Source organism: Cherax quadricarinatus, chromosome 35, assembly GCF_038502225.1.
Source record: "Cherax quadricarinatus isolate ZL_2023a chromosome 35, ASM3850222v1, whole genome shotgun sequence".
In the NCBI taxonomy this organism is placed as follows: domain Eukaryota; kingdom Metazoa; phylum Arthropoda; class Malacostraca; order Decapoda; family Parastacidae; genus Cherax; species Cherax quadricarinatus.
The window spans coordinates 24,277,876-24,304,340 of record NC_091326.1 but is presented as its reverse complement, the minus strand read 5'-3'; the positions used below and the strand labels follow the sequence as shown (position 1 = coordinate 24,304,340).

General features: G+C 47.4%; 1 protein-coding gene across 5 annotated transcripts in view; it reads right to left on the bottom strand.

The window, feature by feature from the left end:
- Positions 1–26,465, bottom strand: part of HnRNP-K (Heterogeneous nuclear ribonucleoprotein K) — a gene marked incomplete at its 3' end in the record, with an annotated part of 884,016 nt that overhangs the window by 398,925 nt on the left and 458,626 nt on the right. For 2 of the 5 annotated variants that reach the window (XM_070091466.1, XM_070091464.1), the window contains 1 exon segment: positions 21,611–22,097. 5 annotated transcript variants of the gene reach the window in all.

The window sequence follows — 26,465 nt, the reverse complement described above, 5'->3', positions numbered from 1 at the left end:
AGCATCACAACCAACTGTATCACCAGCGCCAGCATCACAACCAACTGTATCACCAACACCAGCATCACAACCAACTGTATCACCAACACCAGCTTCACAACCATCTGTATCACCAACACCAGCATCACAACCAACTGTATCACCAGCGCCAGCATCATAACCAACTGTATCACCAACACCAGCATCACAACCAACTGTATCACCAACACCAGAATCACAACCAACTGTTATCACCAACACCAGCATCACAACCAACTGTATCACCAACACCAGCATCACAACCAACTGTATCACCAACACCAGCATCACAACCAACTGTTATCACCAACACCAGCATCACAACCAACTGTATCACCAACACCAGCATCACAACCATTATCACCAACACCAGCATCACAACCAACTGTATCACCAACACCAGCATCACAACCAACTGTATCACCAACACCAGCATCACAACCATTATCACCAACACCAGCATCACAACCAACTGTTATCACCAACACCAGCATCACAACCAACTGTATCACCAACACCAGCATCACAACCAACTGTATCACCAACACCAGCATCACAACCAACTGTATCACCAACACCAGCATCACAACCAACTGTATCACCAACACCAGCATCACAACCAACTGTTATCACCAACACCAGCATCACAACCAACTGTATCACCAACACCAGCATCACAACCAACTGTTATCACCAACACCAGCATCACAACCAACTGTATCACCAACACCAGCATCACAACCAACTGTATCACCAACACCAGCATCACAACCAACTGTATCACCAACACCAGCATCACAACCAACTGTTATCACCAACACCAGCATCACAACCAACTGTATCACCAACACCAGCATCACAAACAACTGTTATCACCAACACCAGCATCACAACCAACTGTTATCACCAACACCAGCATCACAACCAACTGTATCACCAACACCAGCATCACAACCATTATCACCAACACCAGCATCACAACCAACTGTATCACCAACACCAGCATCACAACCAACTGTATCACCAACACCAGCATCACAACCAACTGTATCACCAACACCAGCTTCACAACCAACTGTATCACCAACACCAGCATCACAACCATTATCACCAACACCAGCATCACCAACACCAGCTTCACAACCAACTGTTATCACCAACACCAGCACAACCAACTGTATCACCAACACCAGCATCACAACCGTTATCACCAACACCAGCATCACAACCAACTGTTATCACCAACACCAGCATCACAACCAACTGTATCACCAACACCAGCATCACAACCAACTGTATCACCAACACCAGCATCACAACCAACTGTATCACCAACACCAGCATCACAACCAACTGTATCACCAACACCAGCATCACAACCAACTGTATCACCAACACCAGCATCACAACCAACTGTATCACCAACACCAGCATCACAACCAACTGTATCACCAACACCAGCATCACAACCAACTGTATCACCAACACCAGCATCACAACCAACTGTTATCACCAACACCAGCATCACAACCAACTGTTATCACCAACACCAGCATCACAACCAACTGTATCACCAACACCAGCATCACAACCAACTGTTATCACCAACACCAGCATCACAACCAACTGTATCACCAACACCAGCATCACAACCAACTGTTATCACCAACACCAGCATCACAACCAACTGTTATCACCAACACCAGCATCACAACCAACTGTATCACCAACACCAGCATCACAACCAACTGTATCACCAACACCAGCATCACAACCAACTGTTATCACCAACACCAGCATCACAACCAACTGTTATCACCAACGCCAGCATCACAACCAACTGTTATCACCAACACCAGCATCACAACCAACTGTTATCACCAACACCAGCATCACAACCAACTGTATCACCAACACCAGCATCACAACCAACTGTTATCACCAACACCAGCATCACAACCAACTGTTATCACCAACACCAGCATCACAACCAACTGTATCACCAACACCAGCATCACAACCAACTGTATCACCAACACCAGCATCACAACCAACTGTTATCACCAACACCAGCATCACAACCAACTGTTATCACCAAAGCCAGCATCACAACCAACTGTTATCACCAACACCAGCATCACAACCAACTGTTATCACCAACACCAGCATCACAACCAACTGTATCACCAACACCAGCATCACAACCAACTGTATCACCACCAGCATCACAACCAACTGTTATCACCAACACCAGCATCACAACCAACTGTATCACCAACACCAGCATCACAACCATTATCACCAACACCAGCATCACAACCAACTGTATCACCAACACCAGCATCACAACCAACTGTATCACCAACACCAGCATCACAACCAACTGTTATCACCAACACCAGCATCACAACCAACTGTATCACCAACACCAGATTCACAACCAACTGTATCACCAACACCAGCATCACAACCAACTGTATCACCAACACCAGCATCACAACCAACTGTATCACCAACACCAGTGTCATAACCATTATCACCAACACCAGCATCACAACCAACTGTATCACCAACACCAGCATCACAACCAACTGTATCACCAACACCAGCATCACAACCATTATCACCAACACCAGCATCACAACCATTATCACCAACACCAGCATCACAACCAACTGTATCACCAACACCAGCATCACAACCATTATCACCAACACCAGCATCACAACCAACTGTATCACCAACACCAGCATCACAACCAACTGTATCACCAACACCAGTGTCATAACCATTATCACCAACACCAGCATCACAACCAACTGTATCACCAACACCAGCATCACAACCAACTGTATCACCAACACCAGCATCACAACCATTATCACCAACACCAGCATCACAACAAACTGTATCACCAACACCAGCATCACAACCAACTGTATCACCAACACCAGTGTCACAACCAACTGTATCACCAACACCAGCATCACAACCAACTGTATCACCAACACCAGCATCACAACCAACTGTATCACCAACACCAGCATCACAACCAACTGTATCACCAACACCAGCATCACAACCAACTGTATCACCAACACCAGTGTCATAACCATTATCACCAACACCAGCATCACAACCAACTGTATCACCAACACCAGCATCACAACCAAATGTATCACCAACACCAGCATCACAACCATTATCACCAACACCAGCATCACAACCAACTGTATCACCAACACCAGTGTCACAACCATTATCACCAACACCAGCATCACAACCAACTGTATCACCAACACCAGCATCACAACCAACTGTATCACCAACACCAGCATCACAACCATTATCACCAACACCAGCATCACAACCATTATCACCAACACCAGCATCACAACCAACTGTATCACCAACACCAGCATCACAACCAACTGTATCACCAACACCAGCATCACAACCAACTGTTATCACCAACACCAGCATCACAACCAACTGTATCACCAACACCAGCATCACAACCAACTGTATCACCAACACCAGCATCACAACCAACTGTATCACCAACACCAGCATCACAACCAACTTATCACCAACACCAGCATCACAACCAACTGTATCACCAACACCAGCATCACAACCAACTGTATCACCAACACCAGCATCACAACCAACTGTTATCACCAACACCAGCATCACAACCAACTGTTATCACCAACACCAGCATCACAACCAACTGTATCACCAACACCAGCATCACAACCAACTGTTGTCACCAACACCAGCATCACAACCAACTGTATCACCAACACCAGCATCACAACCAACTGTTATCACCAACACCAGCATCACAACCAACTGTTATCACCAACACCAGCATCACAACCAACTGTATCACCAACACCAGCATCACAACCAACTGTTATCACCAACACCAGCATCACAACCAACTGTTATCACCAACACCAGCATCACAACCAACTGTATCACCAACACCAGCATCACAACCAACTGTATCACCAACACCAGCATCACAACCAACTGTTATCACCAACACCAGCATCACAACCAACTGTTATCACCAACGCCAGCATCACAACCAACTGTTATCACCAACACCAGCATCACAACCAACTGTTATCACCAACACCAGCATCACAACCAACTGTATCACCAACACCAGCATCACAACCAACTGTTATCACCAACACCAGCATCACAACCAACTGCTATCACAACCAACTGTATCACCAACACCAGCATCACAACCAACTGTATCACCAACACCAGCATCACAACCAACTGTTATCACCAACACCAGCATCACAACCAACTGTTATCACCAACGCCAGCATCACAACCAACTGTTATCACCAACACCAGCATCACAACCAACTGTTATCACCAACACCAGCATCACAACCAACTGTTATCACCAACACCAGCATCACAACCAACTGTATCACCACCAGCATCACAACCAACTGTTATCACCAACACCAGCATCACAACCAACTGTATCACCAACACCAGCATCACAACCATTATCACCAACACCAGCATCACAACCAACTGTATCACCAACACCAGCATCACAACCAACTGTATCACCAACACCAGCATCACAACCAACTGTTATCACCAACACCAGCATCACAACCAACTGTATCACCAACACCAGATTCACAACCAACTGTATCACCAACACCAGCATCACAACCAACTGTATCACCAACACCAGCATCACAACCAACTGTATCACCAACACCAGTGTCATAACCATTATCACCAACACCAGCATCACAACCAACTGTATCACCAACACCAGCATCACAACCAACTGTATCACCAACACCAGCATCACAACCATTATCACCAACACCAGCATCACAACCATTATCACCAACACCAGCATCACAACCAACTGTATCACCAACACCAGCATCACAACCATTATCACCAACACCAGCATCACAACCAACTGTATCACCAACACCAGCATCACAACCAACTGTATCACCAACACCAGTGTCATAACCATTATCACCAACACCAGCATCACAACCAACTGTATCACCAACACCAGCATCACAACCAACTGTATCACCAACACCAGCATCACAACCATTATCACCAACACCAGCATCACAACAAACTGTATCACCAACACCAGCATCACAACCAACTGTATCACCAACACCAGTGTCACAACCAACTGTATCACCAACACCAGCATCACAACCAACTGTATCACCAACACCAGCATCACAACCAACTGTATCACCAACACCAGCATCACAACCAACTGAATCACCAACACCAGCAACACAACCAACTGTATCACCACCAGTGTCATAACCATTATCACCAACACCAGCATCACAACCAACTGTATCACCAACACCAGCATCACAACCAACTGTATCACCAACACCAGCATCACAACCATTATCACCAACACCAGCATCACAACCAACTGTATCACCAACACCAGCATCACAACCAACTGTATCACCAACACCAGTGTCACAACCATTATCACCAACACCAGCATCACAACCAACTGTATCACCAACACCAGATTCACAACCAACTGTATCACCAACACCAGCATCACAACCATTATCACCAACACCAGCATCACAACCATTATCACCAAGACCAGCATCACAACCAACTGTATCACCAACACCAGCATCACAACCAACTGTATCACCAACACCAGCATCACAACCAACTGTTATCACCAACACCAGCATCACAACCAACTGTATCACCAACACCAGCATCACAACCAACTGTATCACCAACACCAGCATCACAACCAACTGTATCACCAACACCAGCATCACAACCATTATCACCAACACCAGCTTCACAACCAACTGTATCACCAACACCAGCATCACAACCAACTGTATCACCAACACCAGTGTCACAACCAACTGTTATCACCAACACCAGCATCACAACCAACTGTTATCACCAACACCAGCTTCACAACCAACTGTATCACCAACACCAGCATCACAACCAACTGTTATCACCAGCGCCAGCATCACAACCAACTGTTATCACCAACACCAGCATCACAACCAACTGTATCACCAACACCAGCTTCACAACCAACTGTATCACCAACACCAGCATCACAACCAACTGTTATCACCAACACCAGCATCACAACCAACTGTATCACCAACACCAGCATCACAACCAACTGTATCACCAACACCAGCATCACAACCAACTGTATCACCAACACCAGCATCACAACCAACTGTATCACCAACACCAGTGTCACAACCAACTGTTATCACCAACACCAGCATCACAACCAACTGTTATCACCAACACCAACTTCACAACCAACTGTATCACCAACACCAGCATCACAACCAACTGTTATCACCAGCGCCAGCATCACAACCAACTGTTATCACCAACACCAGCATCACAACCAACTGTATCACCAACACCAGCTTCACAACCAACTGTATCACCAACACCAGCATCACAACCAACTGTTATCACCAACACCAGCATCACAACCAACTGTATCACCAACACCAGCATCACAACCAACTGTATCACCAACACCAGCATCACAACCAACTGTATCACCAACACCAGCATCACAACCAACTGTTATCACCAACACCAGCATCACAACCAACTGTATCACCAACACCAGCTTCACAACCAACTGTATCACCAACACCAGCATCACAACCAACTGTATCACCAACACCAGCATCACAACCAACTGTTATCACCAACACCAGCATCACAACCAACTGTATCACCAACACCAGCATCACAACCAACTGTATCACCAACACCAGCATCACAACCAACTGTTATCAGCAACACCAGCATCACAACCAACTGTTATCACTAACACCAGCATCACAACCAACTGTATCACCAACACCAGCATCACAACCAACTGTTATCACCAACACCAGCATCACAACCAACTGTATCACCAACACCAGCATCACAACCAACTGTATCACCAACACCAGCATCACAACCAACTGTATCACCAACACCAGCATCACAACCAACTGTTATCACCAACGCCAGCATCACAACCAACTGTATCACCAACACCAGCATCACAACCAACTGTATCACCAACACCAGCATCACAACCAACTGTATCACCAACACCAGCATCACAACCAACTGTTATCACCAACACCAGCATCACAACCAACTGTATCACCAACACCAGCATCACAACCAACTGTATCACCAACACCAGCATCACAACCAACTGTATCACCAACACCAGCATCACAACCAACTGTATCACCAACACCAGCATCACAACCAACTGTTATCACCAACACCAGCATCACAACCAACTGTATCACCAACACCAGCATCACAACCAACTGTTATCACCAACACCAGCATCACAACCAACTGTTATCACCAACGCCAGCATCACAACCAACTGTATCACCAACACCAGCATCACAACCAACTGTTATCACTAACGCCAGCATCACAACCAACTGTATCACCAACACCAGCATCACAACCAACTGTTATCACCAACACCAGCATCACAACCAACTGTATCACCAACACCAGCATCACAACCAACTGTATCACCAACACCAGCATCACAACCAACTGTATCACCAACACCAGCATCACAACCAACTGTATCACCAACACCAGCATCACAACCAACTGTTATCACCAACACCAGCATCACAACCAACTGTTATCACCAACACCAGCATCACAACCAACTACTATCACCAACACCAGCATCACAACCAACTGTATCACCAACACCAGCATCACAACCAACTGTTATCACCAACACCAGCATCACAACCAACTGTTATCACCAACACCAGCATCACAACCAACTGTATCACCAACACCAGCATCACAACCAACTGTATCACCAACACCAGCATCACAACCAACTGCTATCACCAACACCAGCATCACAACCAACTGTATCACCAACACCAGCATCACAACCAACTGCTATCACCAACACTAGCATCACAACCAACTGTATCACCAACACCAGCATCACAACCAACTGTATCACCAACACCAGCATCACAACCAACTGTATCACCAACACCAGCATCACAACCAACTGTATCACCAACACCAGCATCACAACCAACTGTTATCACCAACACCAGCATCACAACCAACTGTTGTCACCAACGCCAGCATCACAACCAACTGTATCACCAACAACAGCATCACAAACAACTGCACCAACACCAGCGTCACCAACATCTGCACCACCATCACAAACAAATGCACCACCAACACCAGCATCACAACTGCATCACCAACATCTGCACCACCATCAAAAACAACTGCACCACCACCAACACCATCAGCATCATAAACTACACCACCAACACCAGCGTCACCAACATTTGCACCACCAACATTAGGAACACAAACTACACCACCAACACCAGCCTCACCAACGACTACACCACCAACACCAGCGTCACCAACAGCTGCACCAATACCAGCATCACAAACACCAGCGTCACCAACAGCTGCACCAATACCAGCATCACAAACACCAGCGTCACCAACAGCTGCACCAATACCAGCATCACAAACACCAGCGTCACCAACAGCTGCACCAATACCAGCATCACAAACACCAACGTCACCAACAACATATCCTAATTCCCTTAGAAAAAATGGTAATTCTCTAAGTTTTCATTCTTGCAGCTAGGAGAGAGCATAGCCACATTCTTGCAGCTAGGAGAGAGCATAGCCACATTCTTGCAGCTAGGAGAGAGCATAGCCACATTCTTGCAGCTAGGAGAGAGCATAGCCACATTCTTGCAGCTAGGAGAGAGCAGAGCCACATTCTTGCAGCTAGGAGAGAGCAGAGCCACATTCTTGCAGCTAGGAGAGAGCATAGCCACATTCTTGCAGCTAGGAGAGAGCATAGCCACATTCTTGCAGCTAGGAGAGAGCATAGCCACATTCTTGCAGCAAGGAGAGAGCAGAGCCACATTCTTGCAGCTAGGAGAGAGAGCATAGCCACATTCTTGCAGCTAGGAGAGAGCAGAGCCACATTCTTGCAGCTAGGAGAGAGCATAGCCACATTCTTGCAGCTAGGAGAGAGCATAGCCACATTCTTGCAGCTAGGAGAGAGCATAGCCACATTCTTGCAGCTAGGAGAGAGCATAGCCACATTCTTGCAGCTAGGAGAGAGCAGAGCCACATTCTTGCAGCTAGGAGAGAGCAGAGCCACATTCTTGCAGCTAGGAGAGAGCAGAGCCACATTCTTGCAGCTAGGAGAGAGCATAGCCACATTCTTGCAGCTAGGAGAGAGCATAGCCACATTCTTGCAGCTAGGAGAGAGCAGAGCCACATTCTTGCAGCTAGGAGAGAGCATAGCCACATTCTTGCAGCTAGGAGAGAGCAGAGCCACATTCTTGCAGCTAGGAGAGAGCAGAGCCACATTCTTGCAGCTAGGAGAGAGCAGAGCCACATTCTTGCAGCTAGGAGAGAGCAGAGCCACATTCTTGCAGCTAGGAGAGAGCATAGCCACATTCTTGCAGCTAGGAGAGAGCATAGCCACATTCTTGCAGCTAGGAGAGAGAGCATAGCCACATTCTTGCAGCTAGGAGAGAGCATAGCCACATTCTTGCAGCTAGGAGAGAGCATAGAGACATTCTTGCAGCTAGGAGAGAGCATAGCCACATTCTTGCAGCTAGGAGAGAGCATAGCCACATTCTTGCAGCTAGGAGAGAGCATAGCCACATTCTTGCAGCTAGGAGAGAGCATAGCCACATTCTTGCAGCTAGGAGAGAGCATAGCCACATTCTTGCAGCTAGGAGAGAGCAGAGTCACATTCTTGCAGCTAGGAGAGAGCATAGCCACATTCTTGCAGCTAGGAGAGAGCATAGCCACATTCTTGCAGCTAGGAGAGAGAGCATAGCCACATTCTTGCAGCTAGGAGAGAGCATAGCCACATTCTTGCAGCTAGGAGAGAGCATAGCCACATTCTTGCAGCTAGGAGAGAGAGCATAGCCACATTCTTGCAGCTAGGAGAGAGAGCATAGCCACATTCTTGCAGCTAGGAGAGAGCAGAGCCACATTCTTGCAGCTAGGAGAGAGCATAGCCACATTCTTGCAGCTAGGAGAGAGCAGAGTCACATTCTTGCAGCTAGGAGAGAGCACAGCCACATTCTTGCAGCTAGGAGAGAGCATAGCCACAATCTGGCAGCTAGGAGAGAGCATAGCCACATTCTTGCAGCAAGGAGAGAGCAGAGCCACATTCTTGCAGCTAGGAGAGAGCAGAGCCACATTCTTGCAGCTAGGAGAGAGCAGAGCCACATTCTTGCAGCTAGGAGAGAGCATAGCCACATTCTTGCAGCTAGGAGAGAGAGCATAGCCACATTCTTGCAGCTAGGAGAGAGCAGAGCCACATTCTTGCAGCTAGGAGAGAGCATAGCCACATTCTTGCAGCTAGGAGAGAGCAGAGCCACATTCTTGCAGCTAGGAGAGAGCAGAGCCACATTCTTGCAGCTAGGAGAGAGCAGAGCCACATTCTTGCAGCTAGGAGAGAGCAGAGCCACATTCTTGCAGCTAGGAGAGAGCATAGCCACATTCTTGCAGCTAGGAGAGAGCATAGCCACATTCTTGCAGCTAGGAGAGAGCATAGCCACATTCTTGCAGCTAGGAGAGAGCATAGCCACATTCTTGCAGCTAGGAGAGAGCATAGAGACATTCTTGCAGCTAGGAGAGAGCATAGCCACATTCTTGCAGCTAGGAGAGAGCATAGCCACATTCTTGCAGCTAGGAGAGAGCATAGCCACATTCTTGCAGCTAGGAGAGAGCATAGCCACATTCTTGCAGCTAGGAGAGAGCATAGCCACATTCTTGCAGCTAGGAGAGAGCAGAGTCACATTCTTGCAGCTAGGAGAGAGCACAGCCACATTCTTGCAGCTAGGAGAGAGCATAGCCACATTCTGGCAGCTAGGAGAGAGAGCATAGCCACATTCTTGCAGCTAGGAGAGAGCAGAGCCACATTCTTGCAGCTAGGAGAGAGCATAGCCACATTCTTGCAGCTAGGAGAGAGCAGAGCCACATTCTTGCAGCTAGGAGAGAGCAGAGCCACATTCTTGCAGCTAGGAGAGAGCAGAGCTACATTCTTGCAGCTAGGAGAGAGCAGAGCCACATTCTTGCAGCTAGGAGAGAGCATAGCCACATTCTTGCAGCTAGGAGAGAGCATAGCCACATTCTTGCAGCTAGGAGAGAGAGCATAGCCACATTCTTGCAGCTAGGAGAGCATAGCCACATTCTTGCAGCTAGGAGAGAGCATAGAGACATTCTTGCAGCTAGGAGAGAGCATAGCAACATTCTTGCAGCTAGGAGAGAGCATAGCCACATTCTTGCAGCTAGGAGAGAGCATAGCCACATTCTTGCAGCTAGGAGAGAGCATAGCCACATTCTTGCAGCTAGGAGAGAGCATAGCCACATTCTTGCAGCTAGGAGAGAGCAGAGTCACATTCTTGCAGCTAGGAGAGAGCATAGCCACATTCTTGCAGCTAGGAGAGAGCATAACCACATTCTTGCAGCTAGGAGAGAGAGCATAGCCACATTCTTGCAGCTAGGAGAGAGCATAGCCACATTCTTGCAGCTAGGAGAGAGCATAGCCACATTCTTGCAGCTAGGAGAGAGAGCATAGCCACATTCTTGCAGCTAGGAGAGAGCATAGCCACATTCTTGCAGCTAGGAGAGAGCATAGCCACTTTCTTGCAGCTAGGAGAGAGCATAGCCACATTCTTGCAGCTAGGAGAGAGAGAGCATAGCCACATTCTTGCAGCTAGGAGAGAGCATAGCCACATTCTTGCAGCTAGGAGAGAGCATAGCCACATTCTTGCAGCTAGGAGAGAGCATAGCCACATTCTTGCAACTAGGAGAGAGAGCATAGCCACATTCTTGCGGCTAGGAGGGAGAGCATAGCCACATTCTTGCAGCTAGGAGAGAGAGCATAGCCACATTCTTGCAGCTAGGAGAGAGAGCATAGCCACATTCTTGCAGCTAGGAGAGAGAGCATAGCCACATTCTTGCAGCTAGGAGAGAGCATAGCCACATTCTTGCAGCTAGGAGAGAGCATAGCCACATTCTTGCAGCTAGGAGAGAGCATAGCCACATTCTTGCAGCTAGGAGAGAGAGAGCATAGCCACATTCTTGCAGCTAGGAGAGAGCATAGCCACATTCTTGCAGCTAGGAGAGAGAGCATAGCCACATTCTTGCAGCTAGGAGAGAGCATAGCCACATTCTTGCAGCTAGGAGAGAGCATAGCCACATTCTTGCAACTACGAGAGAGAGCATAGCCACATTCTTGCGGCTAGGAGGGAGAGCATAGCCACATTCTTGCAGCTAGGAGAGAGAGCATAGCCACATTCTTGCAGCTAGGAGAGAGCATAGCCACATTCTTGCAGCTAGGAGAGAGCATAGCCACATTCTTGCAGCTAGGAGAGAGAGCATAGCCACAGTCTTGCAGCTAGGAGAGAGAGCATAGCCACATTCTTGCAGCTAGGAGAGAGCATAGCCACATTCTTGCAGCTAGGAGAGAGAGCATAGCTACATTCTTGCAGCTAGCAGAGAGAGCATAGCCACATTCTTGCAGCTAGGAGAGAGAGCATAGCCACATTCTTGCAGCTAGGAGAGAGCATAACCACATTCTTGCAGCTAGGAGAGAGCATAGTCACATTCTTGCAGCTAGGAGAGAGAGCATAGCCACATTCTTGCAGCTAGGAGAGAGAGCATAGCCACATTCTTGCAGCTAGGAGAGAGAGCATAGCCACATTCTTGCAGCTAGGAGAGAGAGCATAGCCACATTCTTGCAGCTAGGAGAGAGAGCATAGCCACATTCTTGCAGCTAGGAGAGAGAGCAAAGCCACATTCTTGCAGCTAGGAGAGAGAGCATAGCCACATTCTTGCAGCTAGGAGAGAGCATAACCACATTCTTGCAGCTAGGAGAGAGCATAGCCACATTCTTGCAGCTAGGAGAGAGCAGAGCCACATTCTTGCAGCTAGGAGAGAGCAGAGTCACATTCTTGCAGCTGGAGAGAGCAGAGCCACATTCTTGCAGCTAGGAGAGAGCAGAGCCACATTCTTGCAGCTAGGAGAGAGCAGAGCCACATTCTTGCAGCTAGGAGAGAGCAGAGCCACATTTTTCAGCTAGGAGAGAGCATAGCCACATTCTTGCAGCTAGGAGAGAGCATAGCCACATTCTTGCAGCTAGGAGAGAGCATAACCACATTCTTGCAGCTAGGAGAGAGAGCATAGCCACATTCTTGCAGCTAGGAGAGAGCATAGCCACATTCTTGCAGCTAGGAGAGAGCAGAGTCACATTCTTGCAGCTAGGAGAGAGCATAGCCACATTCTTGCAGCTAGGAGAGAGCATAGCCACATTCTTGCAGCTAGGAGAGAGAGCATAGCCACATTCTTGCAGCTAGGAGAGAGCATAGCCACATTCTTGCAGCTAGGAGAGAGCATAGCCACATTCTTGCAGCTAGGAGAGAGAGCATAGCCACATTCTTGCAGCTAGGAGAGAGAGCATAGCCACATTCTTGCAGCTAGGAGAGAGCAGAGCCACATTCTTGCAGCTAGGAGAGAGCATAGCCACATTCTTGCAGCTAGGAGAGAGCAGAGCCACATTCTTGCAGCTAGGAGAGAGCATAGCCACATTCTTGCAGCTAGGAGAGAGCATAGCCACATTCTTGCAGCTAGGAGAGAGCATAGCCACATTCTTGCAGCAAGGAGAGAGCAGAGCCACATTCTTGCAGCTAGGAGAGAGCAGAGCCACATTCTTGCAGCTAGGAGAGAGCAGAGCCACATTCTTGCAGCTAGGAGAGAGCATAGCCACATTCTTGCAGCTAGGAGAGAGAGCATAGCCACATTCTTGCAGCTAGGAGAGAGCAGAGCCACATTCTTGCAGCTAGGAGAGAGCATAGCCACATTCTTGCAGCTAGGAGAGAGCAGAGCCACATTCTTGCAGCTAGGAGAGAGCAGAGCCACATTCTTGCAGCTAGGAGAGAGCAGAGCCACATTCTTGCAGCTAGGAGAGAGCAGAGCCACATTCTTGCAGCTAGGAGAGAGCATAGCCACATTCTTGCAGCTAGGAGAGAGCATAGCCACATTCTTGCAGCTAGGAGAGAGCATAGCCACATTCTTGCAGCTAGGAGAGAGCATAGCCACATTCTTGCAGCTAGGAGAGAGCATAGAGACATTCTTGCAGCTAGGAGAGAGCATAGCCACATTCTTGCAGCTAGGAGAGAGCATAGCCACATTCTTGCAGCTAGGAGAGAGCATAGCCACATTCTTGCAGCTAGGAGAGAGCATAGCCACATTCTTGCAGCTAGGAGAGAGCATAGCCACATTCTTGCAGCTAGGAGAGAGCAGAGTCACATTCTTGCAGCTAGGAGAGAGCACAGCCACATTCTTGCAGCTAGGAGAGAGCATAGCCACATTCTGGCAGCTAGGAGAGAGAGCATAGCCACATTCTTGCAGCTAGGAGAGAGCAGAGCCACATTCTTGCAGCTAGGAGAGAGCATAGCCACATTCTTGCAGCTAGGAGAGAGCAGAGCCACATTCTTGCAGCTAGGAGAGAGCAGAGCCACATTCTTGCAGCTAGGAGAGAGCAGAGCTACATTCTTGCAGCTAGGAGAGAGCAGAGCCACATTCTTGCAGCTAGGAGAGAGCATAGCCACATTCTTGCAGCTAGGAGAGAGCATAGCCACATTCTTGCAGCTAGGAGAGAGAGCATAGCCACATTCTTGCAGCTAGGAGAGAGCAGAGCCACATTCTTGCAGCTAGGAGAGAGCATAGAGACATTCTTGCAGCTAGGAGAGAGCATAGCAACATTCTTGCAGCTAGGAGAGAGCATAGCCACATTCTTGCAGCTAGGAGAGAGCATAGCCACATTCTTGCAGCTAGGAGAGAGCATAGCCACATTCTTGCAGCTAGGAGAGAGCATAGCCACATTCTTGCAGCTAGGAGAGAGCAGAGTCACATTCTTGCAGCTAGGAGAGAGCATAGCCACATTCTTGCAGCTAGGAGAGAGCATAACCACATTCTTGCAGCTAGGAGAGAGAGCATAGCCACATTCTTGCAGCTAGGAGAGAGCATAGCCACATTCTTGCAGCTAGGAGAGAGCATAGCCACATTCTTGCAGCTAGGAGAGAGAGCATAGACACATTCTTGCAGCTAGGAGAGAGCATAGCCACATTCTTGCAGCTAGGAGAGAGCATAGCCACTTTCTTGCAGCTAGGAGAGAGCATAGCCACATTCTTGCAGCTAGGAGAGAGAGAGCATAGCCACATTCTTGCAGCTAGGAGAGAGCATAGCCACATTCTTGCAGCTAGGAGAGAGCATAGCCACATTCTTGCAGCTAGGAGAGAGCATAGCCACATTCTTGCAACTAGGAGAGAGAGCATAGCCACATTCTTGCGGCTAGGAGGGAGAGCATAGCCACATTCTTGCAGCTAGGAGAGAGAGCATAGCCACATTCTTGCAGCTAGGAGAGAGAGCATAGCCACATTCTTGCAGCTAGGAGAGAGAGCATAGCCACATTCTTGCAGCTAGGAGAGAGAGCATAGCCACATTCTTGCAGCTAGGAGAGAGCATAGCCACATTCTTGCAGCTAGGAGAGAGCATAGCCACATTCTTGCAGCTAGGAGAGAGCATAGCCACATTCTTGCAGCTAGGAGAGAGAGAGCATAGCCACATTCTTGCAGCTAGGAGAGAGCATAGCCACATTCTTGCAGCTAGGAGAGAGAGCATAGCCACATTCTTGCAGCTAGGAGAGAGCATAGCCACATTCTTGCAGCTAGGAGAGAGCATAGCCACATTCTTGCAACTACGAGAGAGAGCATAGCCACATTCTTGCGGCTAGGAGGGAGAGCATAGCCACATTCTTGCAGCTAGGAGAGAGAGCATAGCCACATTCTTGCAGCTAGGAGAGAGCATAGCCACATTCATGCAGCTAGGAGAGAGCATAGCCACATTCTTGCAGCTAGGAGAGAGAGCATAGCCACATTCTTGCAGCTAGGAGAGAGAGCATAGCCACATTCTTGCAGCTAGGAGAGAGCATAGTCACATTCTTGCAGCTAGGAGAGAGAGCATAGCTACATTCTTGCAGCTAGCAGAGAGAGCATAGCCACATTCTTGCAGCTAGGAGAGAGAGCATAGCCACATTCTTGCAGCTAGGAGAGAGCATAACCACATTCTTGCAGCTAGGAGAGAGCATAGTCACATTCTTGCAGCTAGGAGAGAGAGCATAGCCACATTCTTGCAGCTAGGAGAGAGAGCATAGCCACATTCTTGCAGCTAGGAGAGAGCATAGCCACATTCTTGCAGCTAGGAGAGAGCATAGCCACATTCTTGCAGCTAGGAGAGAGCATAGCCACATTCTTGCAGCTAGGAGAGAGCATAGCCACATTCTTGCAGCTAGGAGAGAGCATAGCCACATTCTTGCAACTAGGAGAGAGAGCATAGCCACATTCTTGCGGCTAGGAGGGAGAGCATAGCCACATTCTTGCAGCTAGGAGAGAGAGCATAGCCACATTCTTGCAGCTAGGAGAGAGAGCATAGCCACATTCTTGCAGCTAGGAGAGAGAGCATAGCCACATTCTTGCAGCTAGGAGAGAGAGCATAGCCACATTCTTGCAGCTAGGAGAGAGCATAGCCACATTCTTGCAGCTAGGAGAGAGCATAGCCACATTCTTGCAGCTAGGAGAGAGCATAGCCACATTCTTGCAGCTAGGAGAGAGCATAGCCACATTCTTGCAGCTAGGAGAGAGCATAGCCACATTCTTGCAGCTAGGAGAGAGAGCATAGCCACATTCTTGCAGCTAGGAGAGAGCATAGCCACATTCTTGCAGCTAGGAGAGAGCATAGCCACATTCTTGCAACTACGAGAGAGAGCATAGCCACATTCTTGCGGCTAGGAGGGAGAGCATAGCCACATTCTTGCAGCTAGGAGAGAGAGCATAGCCACATTCTTGCAGCTAGGAGAGAGCATAGCCACATTCATGCAGCTAGGAGAGAGCATAGCCACATTCTTGCAGCTAGGAGAGAGAGCATAGCCACATTCTTGCAGCTAGGAGAGAGAGCATAGCCACATTCTTGCAGCTAGGAGAGAGCATAGCCACATTCTTGCAGCTAGGAGAGAGAGCATAGCTACATTCTTGCAGCTAGCAGAGAGAGCATAGCCACATTCTTGCAGCTAGGAGAGAGAGCATAGCCACATTCTTGCAGCTAGGAGAGAGCATAACCACATTCTTGCAGCTAGGAGAGAGCATAGTCACATTCTTGCAGCTAGGAGAGAGAGCATAGCCACATTCTTGCAGCTAGGAGAGAGAGCATAGCCACATTCTTGCAGCTAGGAGAGAGAGCATAGCCACATTCTTGCAGCTAGGAGAGAGAGCATAGCCACATTCTTGCAGCTAGGAGAGAGAGCATAGCCACATTCTTGCAGCTAGGAGAGAGAGCAAAGCCACATTCTTGCAGCTAGGAGAGAGAGCATAGCCACATTCTTGCAGCTAGGAGAGAGCATAACCACATTCTTGCAGCTAGGAGAGAGCATAGCCACATTCTTGCAGCTAGGAGAGAGCAGAGCCACATTCTTGCAGCTAGGAGAGAGCAGAGTCACATTCTTGCAGCTGGAGAGAGCAGAGCCACATTCTTGCAGCTAGGAGAGAGCAGAGCCACATTCTTGCAGCTAGGAGAGAGCAGAGCCACATTCTTGCAGCTAGGAGAGAGCAGAGCCACATTTTTCAGCTAGGAGAGAGCATAGCCACATTCTGGCAGCTAGGAGAGAGCATAGCCACATTCTTGCAGCTAGGAGAGAGCATAACCACATTCTTGCAGCTAGGAGAGAGAGCATAGCCACATTCTCGCAGCTACGAGAGAGCATAGCCACATTCTTGCAGCTAGGAGAGAGCACAGCCACATTCTTGCAGCTTGGAGAGAGCATAACCACATTCTTGCAGCTAGGAGAGAGCATAGCCACATTCTTGCAGCTAGGAGAGAGCATAACCACATTCTTGCAGCTAGGAGAGAGAGCACAGCCACATTCTCGCAGCTATGAGAGAGCACAGCCACATTCTTGCAGCTAGGAGAGAGCATAACTACATTCTTGCAGCTAGGAGAGAGCATAACCACATTCTTGCAGCTAGGAGAGAGAGCATAGCCACATTCTTGCAGCTAGGAGAGAGAGCATAGCCACATTCTTGCAGCTAGGAGAGAGAGCATAGCCACATTCTTGCAGCTAGGAGAGAGAGCATAGCCACATTCTTGCAGCTGGGAGAGAGCATAGCCACATTCTTGCAGCTAGGAGAGAGCATAACCACATTCTTGCAGCTAGGAGAGAGCATAACCACATTCTTGCAGCTAGGAGAGAGCATAACCACATTCTTGCAGCTAGGAGAGAGCATAACCACATTCTTGCAGGTAGGAGAGAGCATAGCCACATTCTTGCAGCTAGGAGAGAGCATAACCACATTCTTGCAGCTAAGAGAGAGAGCATAACCACACTCTTGCAGCTAAGAGAGAGAGCATATCCACATTCTTGCAGCTAGGAGAGAGCATAGCCACATTCTTGCAGCTAGGAGAGAGCATAGCCACATTCTTGCAGCTAAGAGAGTATAACCACATTCTTGCAGCTAGGAGAGAGCATAGCCACATTCTTGCAGCTAGGAGAGAGCATAGCCACATTCTTGCAGCTAGGAGAGAGCAGAGCCACATTCTTGCAGCTAGGAGAGAGCAGAGCCACATTCTTGCAGCTAGGAGAGAGCAGAGCCACATTCTTGCAGCTAGGAGAGAGCAGAGCCACATTCTTGCAGCTAGGAGAGAGCATAGCCACATTCTTGCAGCTAGGAGAGAGCAGAGCCACATTCTTGCAGCTAGGAGAGAGCAGAGCCACATTCTTGCAGCTAGGAGAGAGAGCAGAGCCACATTCTTGCAGCTAGGAGAGAGCAGAGCCACATTCTTGCAGCTAGGAGAGAGCATAGCCACATTATTGCAGCTAGAAGAGCAGAGCCACATTCTTGCAGCTAGGAGAGAGCAGAGCCACATTCTTGCAGCTAGGAGAGAGCAGAGCCACATTCTTGCAGCTAGGAGAGAGAGCAGAGCCACATTCTTGCAGCTAGGAGAGAGAGCAGAGCCACATTCTTGCAGCTAGGAGAGAGAGCAGAGCCACATTCTTGCAGCTAGGAGAGAGCAGAGCCACATTCTTGCAGCTAGGAGAGAGCAGAGCCACATTCTTGCAGCTAGGAGAGAGCAGAGCCACATTCTTGCAGCTAGGAGAGAGCAGAGCCACATTCTTGCAGCTAGGAGAGAGTAGAGCCACATTCTTGCAGCTAGGAGAGACAGCAGAGCCACATTCTTGCAGCTAGGAGAGAGAGCAGAGCCACATTCTTGCAGCTAGGAGAGAGAGCAGAGCCACATTCTTGCAGCTAGGAGAGAGAGCAGAGCCACATTCTTGCAGCTAGGAGAGAGCAGAGCCACATTCTTGCAGCTAGGAGAGAGCAGAGCCACATTCTTGCAGCTAGGAGAGAGCAGAGCCACATTCTTGCAGCTAGGAGAGAGCAGAGCCACATTCTTGCAGCTACGAGAGAGCATAGCCACATTCTTGAAAGTAAATGTTCATTTTCATGTAAAACTCAGGTCTTAGAGAGCACAAGACTTACTACATGCAGCATGTCAGGTTAGGGTGGCACAGATCTGACAGGAGGCCTGATCTGGGACCGGGCCGCGGGGGCGGTGACTCTTGGAAGCGACTCCACGTAATCCAAATCTAACACATATGTTAGGTTGAAACAGGCACATAACTACCAAACCTAAGAAATATTAGGTTGATGCAGGCACATGATTACCAAACCTAACAAATATTAGTTTGATGCAGGTACATGACTACCAAACCTAGCAAATATTAGTTTGATGCAGGTACATGACTACCAAACCTAACAAATATTAGGTTGGTGCAGGTACATGACTACCAAACCTAACAAATATTAGGTTGGTGCAGGTACATAACTACCAAACCTAACAAATATTAGGTTGGTGCAGGAACATAACTACCAAACCTAACAAATATTAGGTTGGTGCAGGAACATAACTACCAAACCTAACAAATATTAGGTTGGTGCAGGAACATAACTACCAAACCTAACAAATATTAGGTTGGTGCAGGTACATAACTACCAAACCTAACAAATATTAGGTTGGTGCAGGAACATAACTACCAAACCTAACAAATATTAGGTTGGTGCAGGAACATAACTACCAAACCTAACAAATATTAGGTTGGTGCAGGTACGTAACTACCAAACCTAACAAATATTAGGTTGGTGCAGGTACATAACTACCAAACCTAACAAATATTAGGTTGGTGCAGGTACATAACTACCAAATTTAACAAATATTAGGTTGGTGCAGGAACATAACTACCAAACCTAACAAATATTAGGTTGGTGCAGGTACATAAATACCAAACCTAACAAATATTAGGTTGGTGCAGGTACATAACTACCAAACCTAACAAATATTAGGTTGGTGTAGGTACATAACTACCAAACCTAACAAATATTAGGTTGGTGCAGGTACATAACTACCAAACCTAACAAATATTAGGTTGGTGCAGGTACATAACTACCAAACCTAACAAATATTAGGTTGGTGCAGGTACATAACTACCAAACCTAACAAATATTAGGTTGGTGCAGACACAAGATTTACAAAACTTAGCATAAACATTACAAGTTAAATATTACTTGTATATGAAAACTTAACGTTATTGTAAAGGCTGTACTTGTATGATCTGGCAGTCAGAAGTTATGTTTCAATATGGTGAGCAGTAAATACCCGACACCAGTTCGTCAAATAAGAACGAGAACAAGATGCACAAGGACCCCAGTGGGAACAAGTCACTGACTTTTTTGTTATCCTAACATATGCTCCTATAAGAGATTTGAAATGCGTAACAATTCTCAAACTGGCGAAATTATTTACAAACATTGTCTCTACGTCCACAGCAGGACTCGAACCTGCAAACTCTGTAACAGTCCACAGTACTTTACCACGGAGTCAGACCGCAGATATGTATGGGCGCCAAACCGAAGTTAGACGATGTTTCCCCATACCCCGGGGCACCGGGCTTGTTTTCAAAGTTATTTCATTAAATCCTACCACATGCAGTGGACACCGAGAGAGATTTGAAATGCTTAACAATTCGCAAACAGGCGAAATTATTTACAAACATTGTCTCTACGTCCACAGCAGCTATGATAATCTATATAGCTGTACTTGTGTGTACCTGAATAAACTTACTTATGAGGGCAGGTGTATAACAATTAACCCACCAATCACTACCATCACCAAAGCACGCAACAACCACCACTACTCATGTATTTTCCACACTATTTAGCAGCATGTGCCTGAAGAGCATGTTTGAAAACTACAATCAGTGTAAACTTGGAGGGAGGGTGAGGTGATGAAGTGATGGTGAATCTTGGGCGACACGTCAGCAACACACAACCATGACAAACAGGTTACTTACACAGGTTACAGCAGCAAGTGGTTGATAATAGCCAGAGGAGCAGGGGGTTGGACGACGACTAACTTTTGAAGAGCTGAGGTGGCAGATAGGATAAAGTTGTGACTTGTGATAGTACTCAAGACAGATGCAACAGTGCACGGGACAAGGTTACCCGCACAACTAGAGGGTGGCTGCTGCTATCGTCGCATATCCCACACGTTATCAGCAGGTGGCTGTGCTTCCACAGGTGATAGCGAACGCCTCCCCCACTGCCACACACTACACTGCGTGGCGGCTTATCCCGACACACACTACCACTACACGATCACTTCTCCGATAGGACACAACACCAATAATACCAGCACTACCACAATACACTCGACAAGAGTCCTGCACCACTTTACTATAGTGATAATATGTGCAAAGGTTAAGTCAAGTGTAGCAGCAGAGTTTGGTGGGTGTGAGGGGCCACGTGACCAAGAGGAGGATGTGCTCCAACACGACTGGTTGTCAGCGGTGATACTGGTACTGGTGGACTCTAGCCTCCGTCTTCCCCCCCCCCTCTCTCTCTCTCCTACACCACTCTCCTCCCTCCAGGCTCCTACACCACACTCCTCCCTCCTGGCTCCTACACAACACTAACCCCTCCTGGCTCCTACCCCACACTCCTCCCTCCTGGCTCCTACACCACTCCTTCCCCCTCCTGCTTCCATCACCACTCCTCCCCCTCCTGCCTCCTACACCACTCCTGCCCCCCTCCTGGCTCCTACACTATTCTCGCCCTCCAGGCTCCTACATCACTCCACCGCACTCCTGGCTCCTACACCACTCCTGGCTTTTACACCACACTCCTCCCTCCTGGTTCCTACACCACTCCTCCCCCACTGGCACCAACACCACTCCTCCCCCCTCCTGGCTCCTACATCACACACACACATTACGTGCACACTACACAAACACACACATTACGTGCACACTACACAAACACACACATTACGTGCACACTACACACACACACACATTACGTGCACACTACACAAACACACACATGGGAAACCAGAAACGTGAAGGGTTAAGATGTTGTTGGTAATGGAGAACTTCATAAGAACATAAGAAAGAAGGAAGACTGCAGCAGGCCTACTGGCCCATGCGAGGCAGGTCCATTGGCCCATGGCATACCTGGAGGTTATTCCGGAGATCAACGCCCCCGCGGCCCGGTCCATGACCAGGCCTCCCGATGGATCAGGGCCTGATCAACTAGGCTCTTACTGCTGGCCGCACGCAGTCCAACGTACGAGCCACAACCCGGCTGATCCTGCACTGACTTAAGATATCTGTCCAGCTCTCTCTCGAAGGCAGCCAGGGGTTTATTGGCAATTCCCCTAATGCTTGATGGGAGGCTGTTGAATAGTCTTGGGCCCCGTACACTTATGGTGTTATCCCTTAGTGTACCAATGGCGCCCCTACTTTTAATTGGGGGCATTTTGCATCGCCTGCCAAGTCTTTTACTTTCGTAAGGAGTGATTTCTTTGTGCAGATTTGGGAAGATTCCTTCCAGGATTTTCCAAGTGTAGATTATGATATATATCTCTCCCTCCTGCGTTCCAACGAGTACAAGTCAAGTGCTTCCAAGCGTTCCCAGTAGTTAAGGTGCTTGACAGAACTTACTTGTGCAGTAAAGGATCTCTGTACACTCTCTAGATCTGCGATTTTACCTGCTTTGATTGGAGATGTTAATGTACAGCAGTATTCCAGCCTACAGAGAACAAGTGATTTGAAAAGGATCATCATTGGCTTGGCATCTCTCGTTTTGAACGTTCTCATTATCCATCCTATCATTTTCTTTGCACGAGTGATCGTGGCACTGTTGTGATCCTTGAAACTGAGATCCTCAGACATTACTACTCCCAGGTCCCTTACATTATTTTTCCGCTCTACTGTATGGCCAGATTCTGTAGTACACACTGTTCTAGTTATTATCTCCTCCAGTTTTCCATAATGGAGTAGTTGGAATTTGTCCTCATTGAACATCATATTGTTGACCGTTGCCCACTGGAAAACTTTGTTTATATCTTCTTGGAGGTTAACCGCGTCCTCAGCAGATGACAGCCTCATGCAGATCCTAGTATCATCTGCAAAGGATGATACGGTGCTGTGATGCATATCTCTGTCTATATCTGATATGAGGATGAGGAATAAGATGGGGGCGAGTACTGTGCCTTGTGGAACAGAGCTCTTCACTATGGCAGCCTCCGATTTAACTCTGCTGACTACTACTCTTTGTGTTCGATTTGTTATGAAGTTGAAGATCCATCTCCCCACTTTCCCAGTTATTCCTTTAGCACGTATTTTATGGGCTATTACGCCATGATCGCATTTGTCAAATGCTTTTGCAAAGTCTGTGTATATTACATCTGCATTCTGATTTTCTCCCAGTGCATCCAAGGCCATATCATAGTGATCCAGTAATTGTGAGAGGCAGGAGCGACCTGCCCTGAACCCATGTTGCCCTGGATTGTGCAGATTTTGGGGAATCCAGGTGATTTGCAATCCTGCTTCTTAGCACTCTTTCAAAGATTTTTATGAAGTGGGACGTCAGAGCTATTGGTCTATAGTTCTTAGCTAATGCTTTGCTGCCACCTTAATGGAGTGGGGCTATATCCGTTGTTTTAAGTGACTGTGGAATTTCACCCATGTACAAGCTCCTCCTCCATAGTGTACTTAGGGCACGTGAGAGGGGTTTCTTGCAGTTCTTAATGAAAACAGAGTTCCACGAGTCTGGGCCCAGGGCTGAGTGCATGGGCATGTTGTCAATGTTTTTTTCGAAATCTATCGGAGTTAGGGTAATGTCGGAAATCTGGCATACATTTATGGAGTTTTGAGGCTCATTCATGAAGGAATCATTTGGGTCGTCGATCCTCAGACTGATTAGTGGTTCACTAAACACAGAGTCGTACTAGGATTTCAATATTTCACTCATTTCCTTGTTGTCATCTGTATAAGTCCCATCTTGTCTGAGTAAGGGCCCGATACTAGATGTGGTATTTGCCTTGTTTTTGGCATATGAAAAGAAATATTTTGAATTTCTTTCAATTTCACTAATAGCTTTAAGCTCCTCCTGTCTCTCTTGGTTCCTGTAAGAGTCATTTAACTTAAGTTCGATAGTTTCCACTTCCCTGGTCAACGCCTCCTTTCGTGTGTCAGATATTCTAGCACTCCTGAGGAGCTCAGTGACTCTTCGTCGTCTTCTGTAGAGGGAGCACCTTTCTCTCTCCAGTTTACTCCTGCTCTTCTTCTTTCTTCGGGGAATAAGCCTAGAACATGCTTCAGCTGCCAGGAAGCTGATCCTTTCAAGGCACTGGTTTGGATCCATGTCATTTAAGATATCTTCCCAACATGTTTTATTTAGGGCATGGTTTACCTGGTCCCAGTTGATGTTGTTGTTGTTGAAGTTGTATTTTGTGAAGACACCTTCACAGGTACATGCATTCTGCTGATCAGGACCCCTATGCATGTACGTCTGGACTTCGAATAGGTTGAGATCGGAATTAGTTGTTTTTTATATTCTTATGTCTCTTACCAGGTCCTCATTATTTGTGAAGATAAGGCCAAGTGTGTTTTCTAGTCTTGGAGATGAACCAGCAAGGTAGGACCTTGTATTCACCCTCAGTGATTCCATCATAGGGAATATTACAAATGAAAGACCAAGACCTCTTGGTACTAGTGATTTTATGGTCCTTTGTTTCGAATACCTTTTGGAATTAACAGTGGAGAGTGAAGCAGCATAGGAAGTAGGTGAGAAGCCAAACTTTAAAAGAGGAGACTACACAAGCATGAGACAATTTCTGTATGAAGTGTAGTGGGAAAGACAGTGAATGAGATGATGGAGCAAGTGGCATGAAAGCACAAGGATACAGAGAAGTTCGTACGAAGGGGCAATAGAAAAAACTGGGAAGACCAGTGTGAGCCCATGGTTTACCCAGAGGTGTAGAGAGGCCAAAGCCAAGAGTGCTAGAGCACGGAAAAAGCAGACAATGTAAAAACTCGGGAAAACAAAGAGCTGAGCCAAAGAGCCAGGAGTATGCATGGATAGGGAAGGAGGCTCAACGAGTGGTAGTCTATTACGAGGTGTTGAAAAGAGTGCATATGACAATGGTCGGTGCTGTTTCTTGTATACATGAATGACATAACAGAAGGTACAGTCAGAAAATCCCTGTTTGCAGACAATGTGAAATTAATAAAAATACAAGTGAACGAAGACTAAGAAAGACTACAAAGGGATCTAGAGAGGCTACAGGCTTGGTCCCACCATTACCTCCTGGAGTTTAATTCCACCCAGTGCAAAGTTATGAAACTTGGAGAAAGACAAACAAGACCCGTACTATACCCCAAGATCCTTTTCAAGGAGAAGGATCTTGGGGTGAGCATCATATCAAGCATATCCCCTGAGGCAAGCATGAAGTAAATTTCTGCTGCAACATATGGACGCCTAGCAAACCTAAGAATAGCATTTCGAAATCTAAGTTAGGAGTCATTCACGACACTGTACCCCGTTTACGTCAGACCCATATGAAAGTATGCAGCATCAAAATGGAGCCCACTCCTGGTCAAGCACGTCAAGAAATTAGAAAAAATGCAAAAGTTTGCAACAAGAGGTTATAACGTATTCAGATGGGGCAGACTAAACAGGCAACATGGGGGAGGGGATGGCTTGTACGTCACAGAGTCGCTCATTTGCCCAGAACTACTAAACACCTCAAATGAAGTAGGTGAATTTTTGGCGGTAACGACTGAAAACCAAAACCTTGTCATTGTCGTAATATACAAGCCTCCGGATGCAACTTCCCAGGAATTCCAGGAACAGCTTTTGAAAACT